This window comes from Podarcis vaucheri, assembly GCF_965113315.1.
Source record: "Podarcis vaucheri genome assembly, chromosome: 9".
NCBI classification, from domain to species: domain Eukaryota; kingdom Metazoa; phylum Chordata; class Lepidosauria; order Squamata; family Lacertidae; genus Podarcis; species Podarcis vaucheri.
The window spans coordinates 76,482,219-76,501,458 of NC_138767.1; the positions used below are offsets into that span (position 1 = coordinate 76,482,219).

A 19,240-nucleotide genomic window follows, 5' to 3' on the forward strand; every position below is an offset into this window, starting at 1 on the left:
ATGGATTCTCCAGGTAAGAGGCCTAGAGGAGATGAGTGGCAATATTATTATTGTGAGGTGATGCTATTACAATTCCAAAGCAGGGAGGGAGGGGGAAGAGAGAGAGAGAGTGGAATTCTGGTGGAGATGGAAGATGGAAGGAGGCTTTTAAAAGCAGTTTGAAAGGGGGGCAGGTGAGAGGCGGTTGAGAGCGGTGGGTTCTAGAAGGCGGCACGAGGGGGGGCTGAAGCTGAGCTGCACACAGCCGTCATTTCTCCGAGAATGTGGCTGTTTAACGCAGCAAGAAAAGGCTCTCTCCAGACTTGGAAGCGAGAAGATTCTTTTGATTCAGGTGAGCCATGGAGCCAGGGCTTGGCTTGTACAGAAATTGTACCTCAGGTTAAGAACTTTGCTTCAGGATGAGGACAGAAATCGTGCTCTGGCGGCGCGGCGGCAGCGGAAGGCCCCATTAGCAAAAGTGGTACCTCAGGTTAAGAACAGTTTCAGGTTAAGAACAGACCTCCAGAACGAATTAAGTTCTTAACCCGAGCCACCCACTGTGCTGCTAAAGCCCAGATGCCTCACACACACCCCAAGCTTCACAGAACTGGGCTATGCCTGATTATCGTCTCCCAAAACAACTTGTTGTTGTTTAGTCGTGTCCGCCTCTTCATGACCCCCCTGGACCAGAGCACGCCAGGCACTCCTGTCTTCCACTGCCTCCCGCAGTTTGGTCAGACTCATGCTGGTAGCTTCGAGAACAGTGTCCAACCATCTCGTCCTCTTCCATCCCCTTCTCCTTGTGCCCTCCATTTTTCCCAACATCAGGGTCTTTTCCAGGGAGTCTTCTCTTCTCCTGAGGTGGCCAAAGTCTTGCAGCCTCAGTTTCAGGATCTGTCCTTCCAGTGAGCACTCAGGGCTAATTTCCTTCAGAATGGAGAGGTTTGATCTTCTTGCACTCCATGGGACCCTCAAGAGTCTCCTTCCAGCACCATAATTCAAAAGCATCCATTCTTTGGCGATCAGCCTTCTTTATGGTCCAGCTCTCACTTCCGTTCATCACTGCTGGGAAAACCATAGCTTGAACTATACGGACCTTTGTTGGCAAGGTGATGTCTCTGCTTTTTAAGATGCTGTCCAGGTTTGTCATTGCTTTTCTCCCAAGAAGCAGGCGTCTTTTAATTTCGTGACTGCTGTCACCATCTGCAGTGATCATGGAACCCAAGAAAGTAAAATCTCTCACTGCCTCCATTTCTCCCCCTTCTTGCATTTCCTTTTCATTGGGATGTTTTTTTGTTTTCGTTCTCGGTCCACATACTGCTTAAGCCTGTCTTGTAGAATTTTAAGCATAACCTTGCTAGTGTGTGAAATGAGTGCAATTGTGCGCTAGTTGGAGCATTCTTTGGCACTGCCCTTCTTTGGGATTGGGATGTAGACTGATCTTCTCCAATCCTCTGGCCACTGCTGAGTTTTCCAAACTTGCTGGCATATTGAGTGTAGCACCTTAACAGCATCATCGTTTAAAAATTTAAATAGTTCAGCTGGAATATCATCACTTCCACTGGCCTTGTTATTAGCAGTGCTTTCTAAGGCCCATTTGACTTCACTCTTCAGGATGTCTGGCTCAAGGTCAGCAACCACACTACCTGGGGTGTATGAGACATCCATATCTTTCTGGTATAATTCCTCTGTGTATTCTTGCCACCTCTTTTTGATGTCTTCTGCTTCTGTTAGGTCCTTTCCACTTTTGTCTTTTATTATGGTAATCTTTGAACGAAATGTTCCTTTCATATCTCCAATTTTCTTGAACAGATCTCTGGCTTTTTCCATTCTATTGTTTTCCTCTATTTCTTTGCATTGCTCGTTTAAGAAGGCCTTCTTGTCTCTCCTTGCTATTTTTTGGAAATCTGCATTCAATTTCCTGTATCTTTCACTATCTCCGTCGCATTTTGCTTGCCTTCTCTCCCCTGCTATTTGTAAGGCTTCGTTGGACAGCCACTTTGCTTTCTTGCATTTCCTTTTCGTTGGGATGGTTTTTGTTGCTGCCTCCTGTATAATGTTGCGAGCCTCAATCCATAGTTCTTCAGGCACTCTGTCCACCAAATCTAAATCCTTAAACCTGTTCCTCATTTCCGCTGTGTATTCATAAGGGATTTGATTTTGATTGTATCTAACCAGCCCAGTGATTTTTCCGACTTTCTTCAGTTCAAGCTTTAATTTTGCTATAAGAAGCCAATGATCTGAGCCATAGTCAGCGCCAGGTCATGTTTTTGCTGACTGTATAGAGCTTCTCCATCTTTGGCTGCAGAGAATATAATCAATCTGATTTCGATGCTGCGCATCTGGTGATGTTCATGTGTAGAGTCATCTCTTGTGTTGTTGGAAAAGCGTGTTTGTGATGACCAGCTTGTTCTCTTGGCAGAACTCTATTAGCCTTTGCCCTGCTTCGTTTTGAACTCCAAGGCCAAACTTGCCAGTTGTTCCTTTTATCTCTTGACTCCCTCCTTTAGCATTCCAATCCCCTATAATGAGAAGAACATCCTTCTTTGGTGTCATTTCTATAAGGTGTTATAAGTCTTCCTACCTGTAACCTCTTCCTCTGTTTTTTATTTTCCTTTCTGTCTCCTAGGAAATAAAAGGCTCCTGAGGCGCCCGAACCTGAGGGAGGCTGGAGGGGCACCACCTCTCGAGATTGTGGTAGGTTAATTCCTTTTTTTAAAAAAAAATAATATTTATTACTTTTCCAACATTTTAAACACAAAAAGAAAGAAAGACAACACAATACAATACAAAGACACTACATAACACTAACACTAAACTAACAAAACAAAACAAAAACCGTTTAAAACACATCAAACAATTTCAATATCTTATCTTTCATCCACTTATTTCAACGACCTCCTCACACCTCCCTTTTTGTATTCCACTTCTGTTAATTGTTTCAGCAATTCCTTTTTAAAAAAATTTTTGTTCAAATTTCACAAAAAATTTTTAACAAACAAAACAACACAAACAAACACAAAACAGACCAAAAACATGTATAATTTCAAATCCTTATTTCCATATAACTTATTTCCCAGACTCCCCCATACCTCCCCTTACTGCATTCTAATTTCAAACTTTTTTCCCAACAAATTCTTACTCTCAATCTTCTCAAATTTAGAACCTCCTTTCTTCTTTTCAATCTTAATCTTTACAGCTGTAAACCCCTTAATTTATAGAACCGGCGCCATTCTAACACTCATTAATTGTGGTAGGTTAATTCCGTGGGGAATCCATTCCCCACATGTGCAGGGAGGTCGTGGCGCTGACCTGAGTGAAACAGGGCTGGGTTGGGGGGTTGCAGTCCCGTCTCGCCCCAGCCCCTTGCTCCCCTCCTTCCAAGCCAGGGGTCAGGCGCCCAGGCAAGAGCAGGCTGGCAGCCTGTGGCGACGTGGGCATGGGCAGCCTGCCAGGGGTGTTGGTTCTGCCCCCCTAGAGAGTACAGTGTCCTTCTTCTTTTGCAGGGCCGTGGTTTGGGGAAGGAGCAGCAGCCCAGCGGTGCAGGAAAACCCAGGAACATCCGGAGGTATGTTGTGACTTTGTGTGGCCGGGGAAGTGTTTCCCAGGGATCATGGGGGTGGAGGAGGAAACCTGATTTAGAGATCCCTATAGTTTTATGGAGAGGGTTTCTCTGTGGTCCAGGCAGGGCCCTAGCTAGGGGGTGGTGAGATGGGCCCCCACCAGGGGCGCAGGTGAGAGGTGGGGCACAAAATTGGCTCATAGATATGTCTAAATATATAGATGACAATAAGAAATATTACAAATATATAGATATATAAATATATAGATGATAATAAGAAATATCAACAACCTCAGATATGCAGATGACACAACCTTGATGGCAGAAAGTGAGGAGGAATTAAAGAACCTTTTAATGGGGGTGAAAGAGGAGAGTGCAAAAGATGGTCTGAAGCTCAACCTCAAAAAAACGAAGATCATGGCCACTGGGCCCATCACCGCCTGGCAAATAGAAGGGGAAGAAATGGAGGCAGTGAGAGATTTTACTTTCTTGGGCTCCATGATCACTGCAGATGGTGACAGCAGTCACGAAATTAAAAGATGCCTGCTTCTTGGGAGAAAGGCGATGGCAAACCTAGACAACATCTTAAAAAGCAGAGACATCACCTTGCCAACAAAGGTCCGTATAGTAAAAGCCATGGTTTTCCCAGTAGTGATGTATGGAAGTGAGAGCTGGACCATAGAGAAGGCTGATCGCCAAAGAATCGATGCTTTTGAATTATGGTGCTGGAGGAGACTCTTGAGAGTCCCATGGACTGCAAGAAGATCAAACCTCTTCATTCTTAAGAAAATCAGCCCTAAGGGCTCACTGGAAGGACAGATCCTGAAGCTGAGGCTCCAAGACTTTGGCCACCTCATGAGAAGAGAAGACTCCCTGGAAAAGACCCTGATGTTGGGAAAGATGGAGGGCACAAGGAGAAGGGGACGGCAGAGGACGAGATGGTGGGACAGTGTTCTCGAAGCTACAAACATGAGTCTGACCAAACTGTGGGAGGCAGTGGAAGACAGGAGTGCCTGGCGTGCTCTGGTCCATGGGGTCACGAAGAGTCGGACACGACTAAACGACTAAACAACAACAACAATAAGAAATATTATATATATATTTATCTGGAACTCCTCCAAGGAATCAGAATAACAGAGCTTGTTTCTTTCTTAGGCGAGAGGCTGGCAAGAACGAGGCTTCAGTGCCTGCTCCCGGGGTGAAGATCGACAGAGCATATTGGCGGTTCCCAGCTGTTCCCGATTCTCGCCTGCCTCACCCTCCCTCCGCCCCCCGTGCGGGAATGGCTCCTTCCCGGCCGTTCCTGGCGCAGAAGCAGCAGCCAAGGTTTCCCCCCATTAAGAACGCCACCCGAGTGATTCCGGAGGCGGGGGAGACTATGGCTGCTGCCTCTGTGGCAGACCGGTCGGGATGGAGCCCAGATGCCCGCACGGAGGAGTTCAGGGTGGGGCAGTTAATAAGATCAGGTAGGAGAATATGCCCCCTTCCCAGGTCCCCACCCTCCTGTCCCAGACTGGGGCTTGCATGGCTGGGAGCCAGGCGCCGGCTGATGTCTCCCTTTGTATTGCAGCGAGGAGAAGGCTCAGCTTGGGAGCCGCCGCGTCCCGGGAGGGCCTGGAGCCGAGACAACGGCCTCTCGCCTCACAGGTAAGGGGACAGGGGGATTTCATTGCTGTGCCACTCTATGCTTTGCCGCTCGCGATTTGCGGGTTTGGGGGGCGCGTCAGAATGTCACCCCCCTTCAGGATAGCACCTGGGGCAGCCCGCCCCCCTGCCCCCATCAGTACGCCCCTCGCCAGAAACAGGATTCGAACCCAAGAGCCCTCTGCTCACCTGGGACTTGACTTCCTGCAACGGCTTCTTGAAGCCCGTCCCTGGTTGTTTGGTCAGTGACAGACCATTCACACATTCAGGGATTCCTTCTTTCTTGCAGGGTATGGCTCCTGCACCGCTGAGGCTGCTGCCGAAACCCCCTCCCCGCAAGTAATACAGGTAAGAGGACGAAGGGAGGATTTGCACAGAGAACACCCTGCTCCAGACTTCCAGACGAACTCTCATACTTAAAACCAAGGCGTTCCTATGAGAGCTGGTATCAAAATCACAGAAATGGATAAGGCGGAACTATAGCTGATAAGGAATGCAGTGCTCAAGGTTTGGGCAAGGAGGACAGACTGTTGGGAAATCAAGCCTTATCAGGAGAAACTGGCCACTCTCCAGGCACCCGGCTTGAATCCCGGTTGACCTCCCTGTCTGCATTCTCTGGCAGGATCCAGGCTAGGTCACGATCGGCGATCCTCCTCAAGCGTGAGAAGAACACACCACTCTTCCCTGCCCCCAGGCAGGGGAAAGAGATAGACAGAAATGTATTTACATGCCTTTATTTCTGTCTTTGCAGCGTTACAGAGAAACACGTCTGCTTTCTTCAAACACCAACAGCAGAGAGACAAACTCCACCTCCTGTACTTCCTGTACAGGTCAAATTACACTCTGAGCTAAATCCAGTGCTCCGCACTGTGAATAGACTGTCCCTTTGTTCCCACGGTACAATCCCAACATTCCCATCATGTTTTGCTTTCCAGCCAGCTGCAGCTCGCTGCCGCATTGCATCCATATCGTAACACAGACCTGAGCTAAAGTGAGTCTTCTTCTCCCACAGGCCACGTCGTGTATGCAACCGCCTGTACATGAAAGCCCACCCCTTCCCCGGCGGCCTGGCCGAGGACATCGACAAAGGCGACATCTCCGCCCGCCAGAAGCTGAAAACACGGGCCCGTTACCTGGCCGAGAAGTATGAGTGTGACGTGGCCGAGGCCCGCAAGATCTGGTGCTTCGGCCCGGACGGCACTGGCCCCAACATCCTGACGGACATCACCAAGGGGGTGCAGTACCTCAACGAGATCAAGGACAGCGTTGTGGCAGGCTTCCAGTGGGCCACGAAGAAGGTAAGCAAGAGTGGGCGCCCCTCATCGCAGGGCGGTGGGCTGTCTGCGTCCTGCCTTCTTGGAACGGAGCAGAGACTTGCTGCAGTTTCCGAATAATAATTTATTACTTGCACCCTGCTCATCTGGCTGGGTTTCCAACAAAATAGTAAAATACAATAGTCTGTCAAACATTAAAAGCTTCCCTAAACAGGGCTGCCTTCAGATGTCTTCTAAAAGTCTGGCAGTTGTTTTCCTCTTTGACATCTGGTGGGAGGGCGTTCCACAGGCCCTCTGCCTGGTTCCCTGTAGCTTTTGAGTGCTTTGTCACATCAGCCCCTCAAGGCTGTGTTCCAGCTTTAGGAAGTTGAATCAGCCTCGTATGTGATTTCCTCTTGGCCCTCCCCCTGAGTTGCGATGGGGCGTCCTTTTCAGGTGTTCACTTTTCCTTGCTGGGGGTTGCTTGGCCTGCGATTCTCCTCCTTGATCGAGGGGGGTGGGGGTGTCGTCTCCGAATTCCCCTTCCTCCTGCTAGGTGCTCTGTCCATTCCCCCTCTGAGGGCATGGGTTAGAATCATAGAATAGAATCATAGAATCATAGAGTTGGAAGAGACCGCAAGGGCCATCGAGTCCAACCCCCTGCCAAGCAGGAAACACCATCAGAGCACTCCTGACATATGGTTGTCAAGCCTCTGCTTAAAGACCTCCAAAGCAGGAGACTCCACCACACTCCTTGGCAGCAAATTCCACTGTCGAACAGCTCTTACTGTCAGGAAGTTCTTCCTAATGTTTAGGTGGAATCTTCTTTCTTGTAGTTTGGATCCATTGCTCCGTGTCCGCTTCTCTGGAGCAGCAGAAAACAACCTTTCTCCCTCCTCTAGGTGACCTCCTTTTATATATTTGAACATGGCTATCATATCACCCCTTAACCTCCTCTTCTCCAGGCTAAACATGCCCAGCTCCCTTAGCCGTTCCTCATAAGGCATCGTTTCCAGGCCTTTGACCAGTACTGCCCAGCACACACACACTACCTCTTCCTCAGGAGGAGCTGCCATGGGCAGTGGGGAGATGGTAGAGGATGAGGCTTTCAACCTCAGGGTCATGAGTTCTGGTCTCACATAGGGGGAAAGATTCCTGCATTGCAAGAGGAGAAGATGACCTCTGGGATCCCTTCCGATTCCATGGGACGACTGTACTGCGGGGCAGGGATGGAAAGGGAATCAACGGATATTTGCATCTCCCCTGTTTCTAGTCTCCAATTCTCTCTTTTTATATATAATAATCATCATTAGTTTTCAATTTCAATAACCCGGTAATTGCCTCGTTATAGCAATGCCAAATTATATACAATTGCTAATTCCAATTATTCAGATGCCAAATTAAATAGGTGGCCTCCCATGTGCTAGAATCGATGGTTTGATTATTTGCTTTATTTCTGCGTTCCAAAATCTTGCCCATCTCAATTACACTCCAGTTAAAATAACAATCCCTCTTACAACAACTGCAGTACTAACGACATCTATTCGTATTGACATGTTACCTTAAACCTCCTGTGTGTGACAGTTATTCTGTCCATGATGTTCCTTCCCATCCTTGTAAAATATTATGCCTATCCTTTCTCAGTTGTTGCTGCTCTCCATCATATCTAGACTCCGATTCTCCGCCCCTTAGTAGATCACGCTCTTCCCATCCTCTGGTCCCCCTGGGCGTCGACTCCTCTTCTTGGCTGCTATGGCAGAGTGCTTAATTGCTTTTTTTAAAAAAAAAAAAAACTATGTTTCCTGCTTCAGAGAGGAAGGACAGCAAAGTTGGGTTGAATGCAAACTGGAAAATGATTTTCTCTCCCACCCTCAACCTCTCTCTTTTCTCCAGGGTGCCCTTTGCGAGGAAAACATGCGCGCCGTCCGCTTTGACGTGCACGACGTGACCCTGCACGCGGACGCCATCCACCGCGGAGGTGGCCAAATCATTCCCACGGCCAGAAGGTATGGCCAGATCGGGCTTATGAAGGCAACCCTGTTTAGGGAAGTTTTCAATGTTTGATGTTTTCTTGTGCTTTTAATATTTTGTTGAGAGCCGCCTACAGTGGCTGGGGAAACTCAGCCAGATGGGTGGGGTATAAATTAATAAATCATTACTAATATTATTTATTAAGGTAGATGCCTCCAGGATGCTGCTTTTAGCTAAGACAATGAGCTGGTTGTGGGATGTGTGGGTAAACTTGGAACACCCGTATTTCTGTCTTACAGTTTTGTTTGCTTAGAGTATAAACTCTTCTCTCTCCCTCTCTCTTCACAGGCTTCACTGCTGACTTGAGATCCAACACAGGGGGCCAGGCTTTCCCCCAGTGTGTGTTCGACCACTGGCAGATCCTGCCCGGAGACCCGTTCGACAACACCAGCCGCCCCTGCCAGGTGGTCGCTGAGACCCGCAAGCGCAAAGGGCTGAAGGAGGGCATTCCCGCACTAGATAACTTCCTGGACAAATTGTAAAAACCAATCAACCAAGCTGAATTTAAAATGCAACACCAGATGTAAAAGAATAAATTTAAAAATGTATGTTGTGGGACTCCAAATTTAACTTGCATAATAACATCAGTGCTGCAGGTGTCTTGCAAAAGGCATTGGGCCACTTCCTTGCTTGATCTTCCGTCTCGGGGCAGATTTTAAAAAGAGCCGTGTCTGCATTCAGCCTTAGAGGTTCCAGGCCGTCTGCACACGAACTAGCGGGGCCGCTCACCCAGTGCCATTATAACTTCCAAAAATACATTTCCATTTGATGCAACTGAAACGTTGCCCGTCTCCATATTTATTTGACGCTCAGAGCCAAGTGAAAGGGGGTTTTTTCCTCCCTTGGTTTGCAGATTGGGGAGGACAGGCAAACTTCCGAAAAGAAAAGGGTGCGTGAAATTTCATTCCATACTCAAATACTGGATTCGATGGGGAGGAGGGGGGCAGTCTGGAGGAATTTTCTTTTAGGATTGGGAGAGAAAAGGGGGGGGGAGGCTTTTCTAGTTGGGCAAAAGCAGCCTCTCTGCTAAATGGGTGTCCTTGTGCAAATCAATGTATTAGTACCACTGGAATAATAAATTTAATAAGACGAGGCTGGCTGTTGTGTTGGATGTCTTTAACAGCTGTTGAGACCTGAGCCCCACACACTTGGAAGCAAGGGGGGAGCTCCATCTGTGCTGTACGAAAGCAGTTTTATTTAGAAAACTGGGGTTGTATGTGTGCACACAGTCCTTCGCTGGCGCCTACAGGGCTGTTGCAATGAGGCGTGCGGCAAGCATTCAGCTGTAGCCCATAGACCAGGCTGCAGTTTGTGGTGCCCACAACAGTTTATCTGGTTCGGCAGATAATGCCCACAGGCCTCAAAAAGATGAGTGGTCCTTGACTTGAAGCTTCACAGCTCCCTGATTTTGGCGTAGGTTGCTGTCATACGACCCAGGGTTGGTCTTTTCAAAAGACAATAGATTTGAAGACTGTAGAGCATTAGCGGCTGAAGGCCTCTGGGTTTAATTTTTGTGAATAGCTGGTCAAAAACACACAGGATGGTTTTCGCAAAGTCCCAGCAAGCAAATCAGGATGAGTGCTCATTAACTTGTAACCACCCCCTCTTCCCTTGCAAACAGCTGGCTCCATGAGGAATAGATATAATCTAACCTGTTTGCAAGCAATCAAAATAAGTCGCCTGGGGACTCTCACAGACATGAATAAAGACCAGTAGTGATTGAGCGAATGATACCTTTGCGATAATTAAGATGTATATACACTTCACTGAATAAATAAGTGGACTTGTTTCATGTTTCCTGAAACAATAGGCAAACCAAAACAAAAAGTCACACTTCTCTGAATTTAGCAAATCCAGCCCAGTGTATGCCGAAACGTCTAAATTAGGCTAAAGTGGACATTGAAATGAACGGCAGAAAACTGCATTACTGTATATTACAGGAAATTGCTTGCATAATGTGTGTATGAGCAAAATTGCATATGAAAATCTGGATATTGGGAGAAATTTTCATTAGAACTTTTAACAAACAAGCAAACGCCCCACCCCGAAAAAACAAATGTGCAACTGAATGTGTGATTGGGAAAAATGGGAAACAAATTGCCATTTCCTATTTGTTTCCACATATCACAGAAAAAAAGAAAATATTACAAAGCACACACCAAGAAAAGAAAAACACAAAACAGAATTCTTCAAATCTCTAATTCTCGTTACATTGATACCTGACTTCCTCAAATCCCCTCTAACTGAATTTCATTATAACCCCTGTATAGTAGTTCTCTAAATTCGTATTTCTAATAATATTCACTCCTTTCATTTACTATCTTCATCTCTTTTATTAATATTCAAATCCTTAATATTTACTACCACCTATTCTTATTCTGCCCCTAAGCCTGTTACTTCCAAGAATTTTCTAATTCCCTTATATCACAATATTTAGCTAAATATTCTTTAAATTTCTTCTATCACATTGTCATTTGTCTTAATCACTAATCATGGTATGGCCAGATAGGGCTTATTAACCTGGGAAGATAAGGGAAACTGATCCTAAACCTCCCATGCCTTGCGAAGATACCTTGGGGAAAAGAAAGGGTTAAGGAGTAAAGTGCACAAATCCTAAATGGATTCCCTAAAATGGTTGGGTGGTGCTTGTACACTGGCAACACCTGCATCCAGGTGTCTTGCTCTGCTTTCCTTTGGACCCCATCAGCGGGTCTTGTCATCTAGGCAGTGCAGGACCCCCATATTCGCTGCCCAGGCTTACGCCCTGCGGTTGTTACTTGGGTGTTGCTAACACAGTAGTTTGATTTCACCCCTGGAAGTGCACTCCATTGTCTTTTGAGACAGCCTGATATCTACAAGCATTGAGGTCACGCAGTCTGGCCTGCTGGTAAAAAGCAAAGGTAAAGGGACCCCTGACCATTAGGTCCAGTCGTGGCCGACTCTGGGCTTGCGGCGCTCATCTCACTTTATCGGCCAAGGGAGCCGGCGTACAGCTTCTGGGTCATGTGGCCAGCAGGACTAAGCCGCTTCTGGCGAACCAGAGCAGCGCACGGAAACGCCGTTTCCCTTCCTGCCGGAGCGGTACCTATTTATCTACTTGCACTGGTGTCCTTTTGAACTGCTAGGTTGGCAGGAGCAGGGACCGAGCAACGGGAGCTCACCCCATTGCGGGGATTTCAACCGCCGACCTGATTGGCAAGTCCTAGGCTCTGTGGTTTAACCCACAGTGCCACCCGCATCTGACCTGCTGGTACCTGTCAGCCTAATGGCTCTTAAGGTAGACTCAGCCTGAAGTTTGTGTTTGGGGAGGCTCATGTTAGATATATTCAGGTGGGGAATCGTTTGGGCTTTGGGGTCCGGATCTTTACTACCTGACCCCACCAAGTGGGCGGACTGGCTGTGTGGGGCAACCCACAGGTCAAATCGCATGGCATCATGTACACGTGAGTTTTCTCCACCTGTCAAAATTCCTTATGGAGGGCTCCCAACAGCTGGCTGCACAAAGGGCGTTGTGTATTGCCAGTCCCAACCCTGCATTTTACCAGCTGATGGGCACCGGGAACACACTGCTCCAAGCAAAAAGGAACAATCGACCCGTCCCTTGCGATCTGTGTTTGCTATCTAGCACGGGTCAAAAAACTATGGTCTGAAGCTCAACATCAAAAAAACGAAGATCATGGCCACTGGTCCCATCACCTCCTGGCAAATAGAAGGGGAAGAAATGGAGGCAGTGAGAGATTTTACTTTCTTGGGCTCCATGATCACTGCAGATGGTGAAATTAAAATACCTTTACCCACGTACTGTCTGAAACCCAAGGGATGCCAGTGCATCCCCCCCCCCCGCTTTCCTCCCCCTCTACATTAAGTGTAAACTGTAAGCAGAAATGCGGACGTCGGTCCCATTTTCCAGCTTGGGAAGTCAGAGGTTGGTTGTAAGGTCTGGACAGGCTGACCCCCACCGCTTTAGGGAACATGGTGACTTGTTTTTGTTTAGTCATGTCCGACTCTGTATGCTGTTTTCTTGAACCAAGAATCAGTTGCACTGACAGGCTCTGCTTCTTGTGTCTCAACCTGCATCTGAACCCAGCCTTGACAATTATGGAGCCATCGTCTGCACCTGTTCTTCAACCCCATTCCCATGCCAACTTGCTCTCTCCATTTTTGCAACAACAACAAAAAACAACCTTCGCACCCCATTTTCTCCTTGACCCCTCCTTGCTTTTCTCAACTCTCCCTTGAACCCAGATCACAACCCATTTCCATTCCTTTCCCCCCTCTCCTGTTGCACAGCCACAGTACTGTATCTTTTTTTTAATAAATGTTTTATTAAGTTTTCACAATAAAAAACAGAGAGAATACAAAATGACAAAAAATACAATACAAAAAATACAAACATTAAACACATAAAGGAAAAGAAAAAAAGGAAAAAAAGACACAAGAAAAAGCATAGATAAAAAGAGAATATTCACTTTCTTAAATGTTGTTTCCATAACCCTCTTTTTTGACTCCCTCACATCTCCCTTTTCTGTGTTCCCATTTACAAAATCTTATTCAGCAATATTTCACCTTTTTTCAAATCTTATTTTATGTTATACCCTTCAACTATTGTGTCTCCAATTTTTCCCTTTTATTATCTATTTTTTTTAGCTTGACATAATATTATTCCAATTTTACTTTTATTCTTTTAAACCAATTTTGCATACTCCTTTCAAGTATATCACTAATGCCACATTATCTTTATATCCTGCATCATTCTAACATTCATACAGCTTACAATACTTTTGCAAATAATCCTTAAATTTCTTCCAGTCCTCTTCCACACACAGTACTGTATCTTTAAGCTGAATAGACTCTAAAGAGCCTGGCTGTCAGTTAGCTTGTTCTGTTAGAGAAGGTTAAGTTCATTGATGGATGTTGTACATAAATGGGTGTTCGCTTGTTAATAAAACGTCTCTTCAAAATTGCTACACTCAATCTGAAACTTCATGTTGAAGACCAGACATGGTTGTTGTTGTTGAGTCGCTTAGTCGTGTCCGACTCTTCGTGACCCCCTGGACCAGAGCACGCCAGGCCCTCCTGTCTTCCACTGCCTCCCGCAGTTTGGTCAGACTCATGCTGGTAGCTTCGAGAACACTGTCCCACCATCTCGTCCTCTGTCATCCCCTTCTCCTTGTGCCCTCCATCTTTCCCAACATCAGGGTCTTTCTCACGGAGAAAAAAAAATATTTAAAAGAACATACAGTTATACCTTGGATCTCAAACGCCTTGCATTCCGGTCCCCAAATACTGCAACCCCAGAATGAGTGTTCTGGTTTGCAAACATTATTTGGAAGCCAAACGTCCGACGCAGGGCCAGATTTAGGATTGATGAGGCCCGAAGCTACTGAAGGTAATGGGGGCATTTATATGTCCAGCTGTCCTTTGTCAAAAACAAATTGCCGCTGTTTTTGGTGTTGAATATATGCTACAGTACAGTGGTACAGTGCTACCCCGCAAGACGAACGCCTCGCGAGACGAAAAACTCGCAAAACGAAAGGTTTTTTCGTTTTCGAGTTCCCTCGCAAGACGAATTTCCCTATGGGCTTGCTTCGCAAAATGAAGCTTGCCCCGGGGACAGCGGGTCTTCTCTTTTGAAGCAAGGGGCTGCGGGGAGATAGCAATCTCCCTGCAGCCCCTTGCTGCAAAATACGTCCGGGGGAAGCGGGGAAGCGAAGCGCTTCGCTTCCCCGCTTCCCCCGACGTCTTTTGCAGCAAGGGGCTGCGGGGAGATGGCTTCTCCCGGTGCTCCGAAGCCGGGCGGGGGGGCAGGGGACACCTCCCGCCGCAGCGGGGACACCTTTTGAAGGCAGGCGGGGGGAGCAAAGACTTTGGCCCCCCGCCCGCCTTCAGAAGAGGTCCAGGACCTCTTCTGAAGGCTGGCGGGGGGCCAAAGTCTTTGTCCCCCCTGCCTGCCTTCTCAGGGGCTTTTAAATCGCCCCGGACAGCGGAGAAGTCCTCTGCTGTCCGGGGCGATTTTAAAATGCCGCCCGCCAGCATTTTAAGATCGCCCGGACAGCGGAGAAGTCCTCCGCTGTCCCGGGGTTTTTTTAAATGCTGGGGGTGGAAAGAAAAGCCCTTGTCTCCCCCCCCCAGCCTTCAGAAGAGGTCCGGGGACAGACTGTCCCCGGACCTGGTCTGAAGGCGGTTTCCCTAGGAACGCATTAATTGATTTTCAATGCATTCCTATGGGAAACCGTGCATCGCAAGACGAAAAAACCGCAAGACGAAGAGACTTGCGGAACGAATTAATTTCGTCTTGCGAGGCACCACTGTATCTCACCATGCGAACGGGATCCGTTCCAGAGCCCCATTCGCATCCAGAAGCGAACGTAACTAGCGACGGCACATCTGCGTACACACACACACGTCGTTTTTGCCTTTCTGCGCATGCGCGTGACATCATTTTGAGCGTCGGCGTATGCATGAGCGTCGAAACCTGGAAGTAACACGCTCTAGTCCAACACCCTGCGAACCCATGGCAGATGGCCGCCCCAAGCTCTGCTGAAAACCTCCAAGGAAGGAGAGTCTATCACCTTCTGAGGGATTTCCTCTCACTGTCAAACAGCTCTTGCTGTCAGAAAGTTCTTCCTGGAGTCGGACTCTCCTTCCTGGTCGCTTGAAGCCAGGGCTTCAGGTCCTGAGGGCCTCTGGAGCAGGAGAAGACAAGCTTCCTCCCTGTGACGCCCTTGATATATTGGCAGGGCTCTCATATCCATGTCCGGAGGGACAGGGAGCAAAACATCTCTCTCTCCCCTTTCCCCACCCCATGCAGAAGGGCAAGGGGTCTGTGCATCCGGCTGGGAAGAAGGTGGTGGGAGTGTGGAGTCCAGCCAGGGGCTGGCTGTGGGCAGGATCCTTGCACTGCCGGGGGTTGGACTAGATGCCCCTTGGCACCCCTTCCAACTCTGCCATGCTCTGATTCTTTCGAGCACCAGAAGGAACGGGCGGGGGAGCAAGATGTAGAAGAAAGGGAGGCACAACCACACACCCCCACCAGCCCCCTCTGGCCTGATCCACAGTGGCCTCATCCCAGCACACTTTGACGCCCCTAGTTTTATTTTTCTTCATTCAGCTACCAGACAACCCAGCAGCCTGGCCCCTGTTTGCCAGCCTATGTCACAAAGTGCTGCTTTGCAAGCAAGCCTGATAATGCCCTGCAAGGGGGATGCCTGTCAGATGATGGTGAGAGATTTGTAGAGAAAGATGGATTCTCCAGGTAAGAGGCCTAGAGGAGATGAGTGGCAATATTATTATTGTGAGGTGATGCTATTACAATTCCAAAGCAGGGAGGGAGGGGGAAGAGAGAGAGAGAGAGTGGAATTCTGGTGGAGATGGAAGATGGAAGGAGGCTTTTAAAAGCAGTTTGAAAGGGGGGCAGGTGAGAGGCGGTTGAGAGCGGTGGGTTCTAGAAGGCGGCACGAGGGGGGGCTGAAGCTGAGCTGCACACAGCCATCATTTCTCCGAGAATGTGGCTGTTTAACGCAGCAAGAAAAGGCTCTCTCCAGACTTGGAAGCGAGAAGATTCTTTTGATTCAGGTGAGCCATGGAGCCAGGGCTTGGCTTGTACAGAAATTGTACCTCAGGTTAAGAACTTTGCTTCAGGATGAGGACAGAAATCGTGCTCTGGCGGCGCGGCGGCAGCGGAAGGCCCCATTAGCAAAAGTGGTACCTCAGGTTAAGAACAGTTTCAGGTTAAGAACAGACCTCCAGAACGAATTAAGTTCTTAACCCGAGCCACCACTGTGCTGCTAAAGCCCAGATGCCTCACACACACCCCCTCCAAGCTTCACAGAACTGGGCTATGCCTGATTATCGTCTCCCAAAGCAACTTGTTGTTGTTTAGTCGTGTCCGCCTCTTCATGACCCCCCTGGACCAGAGCATGCCAGGCACTCCTGTCTTCCACTGCCTCCCGCAGTTTGGTCAGACTCATGCTGGTAGCTTCGAGAACAGTGTCCAACCATCTCGTCCTCTTCCATCCCCTTCTCCTTGTGCCCTCCATTTTTCCCAACATCAGGGTCTTTTCCAGGGAGTCTTCTCTTCTCCTGAGGTGGCCAAAGTCTTGCAGCCTCAGTTTCAGGATCTGTCCTTCCAGTGAGCACTCAGGGCTAATTTCCTTCAGAATGGAGAGGTTTGATCTTCTTGCACTCCATGGGACCCTCAAGAGTCTCCTTCCAGCACCATAATTCAAAAGCATCCATTCTTTGGCGATCAGCCTTCTTTATGGTCCAGCTCTCACTTCCGTTCATCACTGCTGGGAAAACCATAGCTTGAACTATACGGACCTTTGTTGGCAAGGTGATGTCTCTGCTTTTTAAGATGCTGTCCAGGTTTGTCATTGCTTTTCTCCCAAGAAGCAGGCGTCTTTTAATTTCGTGACTGCTGTCACCATCTGCAGTGATCATGGAACCCAAGAAAGTAAAATCTCTCACTGCCTCCATTTCTCCCCCTTCTTGCATTTCCTTTTCATTGGGATGTTTTTTTGTTTTCGTTCTCGGTCCACATACTGCTTAAGCCTGTCTTGTAGAATTTTAAGCATAACCTTGCTAGTGTGTGAAATGAGTGCAATTGTGCGCTAGTTGGAGCATTCTTTGGCACTGCCCTTCTTTGGGATTGGGATGTAGACTGATCTTCTCCAATCCTCTGGCCACTGCTGAGTTTTCCAAACTTGCTGGCATATTGAGTGTAGCACCTTAACAGCATCATCGTTTAAAAATTTAAATAGTTCAGCTGGAATATCATCACTTCCACTGGCCTTGTTATTAGCAGTGCTTTCTAAGGCCCATTTGACTTCACTCTCCAGGATGTCTGGCTCAAGGTCAGCAACCACACTACCTGGGGTGTATGAGACATCCATATCTTTCTGGTATAATTCCTCTGTGTATTCTTGCCACCTCTTTTTGATGTCTTCTGCTTCTGTTAGGTCCTTTCCACTTTTGTCTTTTATTATGGTAATCTTTGAGCGAAATGTTCCTTTCATATCTCCAGTTTCTTGAACAGATCTCTGTTTTTTTCCATTCTATTGTTTTCCTCTATTTCTTTGCATTGCTCATTTAAGAAGGCCTTCTTGTCTCTCCTTGCTATTTTTTGGAAATCTGCATTCAATTTCCTGTATCTTTCACTATCTCCCTCGCATTTTGCTTGCCTTCTCTCCCCTGCTATTTGTAAGGCTTCGTTGGACAGCCACTTTGTTTTCTTGCATTTCCTTTTCATTGGGATGGTTTTAGTTGCTGCCTCCTGTATAATGTTGCGAGCCTCCATCCATAGTTCTTCAGGCACTCTGTCCACCAAATCTAAATCCTTAAACCTGTTCCTCATTTCCCCTGTGTATTCATAAGGGATTTGATTTTGATTGTATCTAACCGCCCCAGTGGTTTTTCCTACTTTCTTCAGTTTAAGCTTGAATTTTGCTATAAGAAGCCGATGATCTGAGCCACAGTCAGCTCCAGGTCTTGTTTTTGCTGACTGTATAGAGCTTCTCCATCTTTGGCTGCAGAGAATATAATCAATCTGATTTCGATGCTGCCCATCTGGTGATGTCCATGTGTAGAGTCGTCTCTTGTGTTCTTGGAAAAGAGTGTTTGCGATGACCAGCTTGTTCTCTTGGCAGAACTCTATTAGCCTTTGCCCTGCTTCATTTTGAACTCCAAGGCCAAACTTGCCACTTGTTCCTTTTATTTCTTGACTCCCTAATTTAGCATTCCAATCCCCTATAATGAGAAGAACATCCTTCTTTGGTGTCATTTCTATAAGGTGTTATAAGTCTTCCCACCTGTAACCTCTTCCTCTGTTTTTTATTTTCCTTTCTGTCTCCTAGGAAATAAAAGGCTCCTGAGGCGCCCGAACCTGAGGGAGGCTGGAGGGGCACCACCTCTCGAGATTGTGGTAGGTTAATTCCTTTTTTTTTAAAAAAAAAATAATATTTATTACTTTTCCAACAATTTAAACCCAAAAAGAAAGAAAGAAAGAAAGACAACACAATACAATACAAAGACACTATATAACACTAACACTAAACTAACAAAACAAAGCAAAAACCGTTTAAAACACATCAAACAATTTCAATATCTTATCTTTCATCCACTTATTTCAACGACCTCCTCACACCTCCCTTTTTGTATTCCACTTCTGTTATTTGTTTCAGCAATTCCTTTTTTAAAAAAAATTTATTCAAATTTCACAAAAAAAAATTTAACAAACAAAACAACACAAACAAACACAAAACAGACCAAAAACATGTATAATTTCAAATCCTTATTTCCATATAACTTATTTCCCAGACTCCCCCATACCTCCCCTTATTGCATTCTAATTTCAAACTTTTCCCCCAACAAATTCTTACTCTCAATCTTCTCAAATTTATAACCTCCTTTCTTCTTTTCAATCTTAATCTTTACAGCTGTAAACCCCTTAATTTATAGAACCAGCGCCATTCTAACACTCATTAATTGTGGTAGGTTAATTCCGTGGGGAATCCATTCCCCACATGTGCAGGGAGGTCGTGGCGCTGACCTGAGTGAAACAGGGCTGGGTTGGGGGGTTGCAGTCCCGTCTCGCCCCAGCCCCTTGCTCCCCTCCTTCCAAGCCAGGGGTCAGGCGCCCAGGCAAGAGCAGGCTGGCAGCCTGTGGCGACGTGGGCATGGGCAGCCTGCCAGGGGTGCTAGTTCTGCCCCCCTAGAGAGTACAGTGTCCTTCTTCTTTTGCAGGGCCGTGGTTTGGGGAAGGAGCAGCAGC

The 19,240-nt window shown here is 47.2% G+C and overlaps 1 pseudogene across 1 annotated transcript; it reads left to right on the forward strand.

Moving 5' to 3' along the window:
* Positions 1 to 6,200: 6,200 nt before the first annotated feature.
* On the forward strand, positions 6,201 to 8,951 carry LOC309541084 (elongation factor 2 pseudogene; annotated as a pseudogene). The gene is made up of 3 exons (XR_014224556.1): positions 6,201 to 6,483; positions 8,332 to 8,469; positions 8,829 to 8,951. The product of XR_014224556.1 is annotated as an elongation factor 2 pseudogene (transcript).
* The last annotated feature ends 10,289 nt before the right edge of the window (positions 8,952 to 19,240 follow it).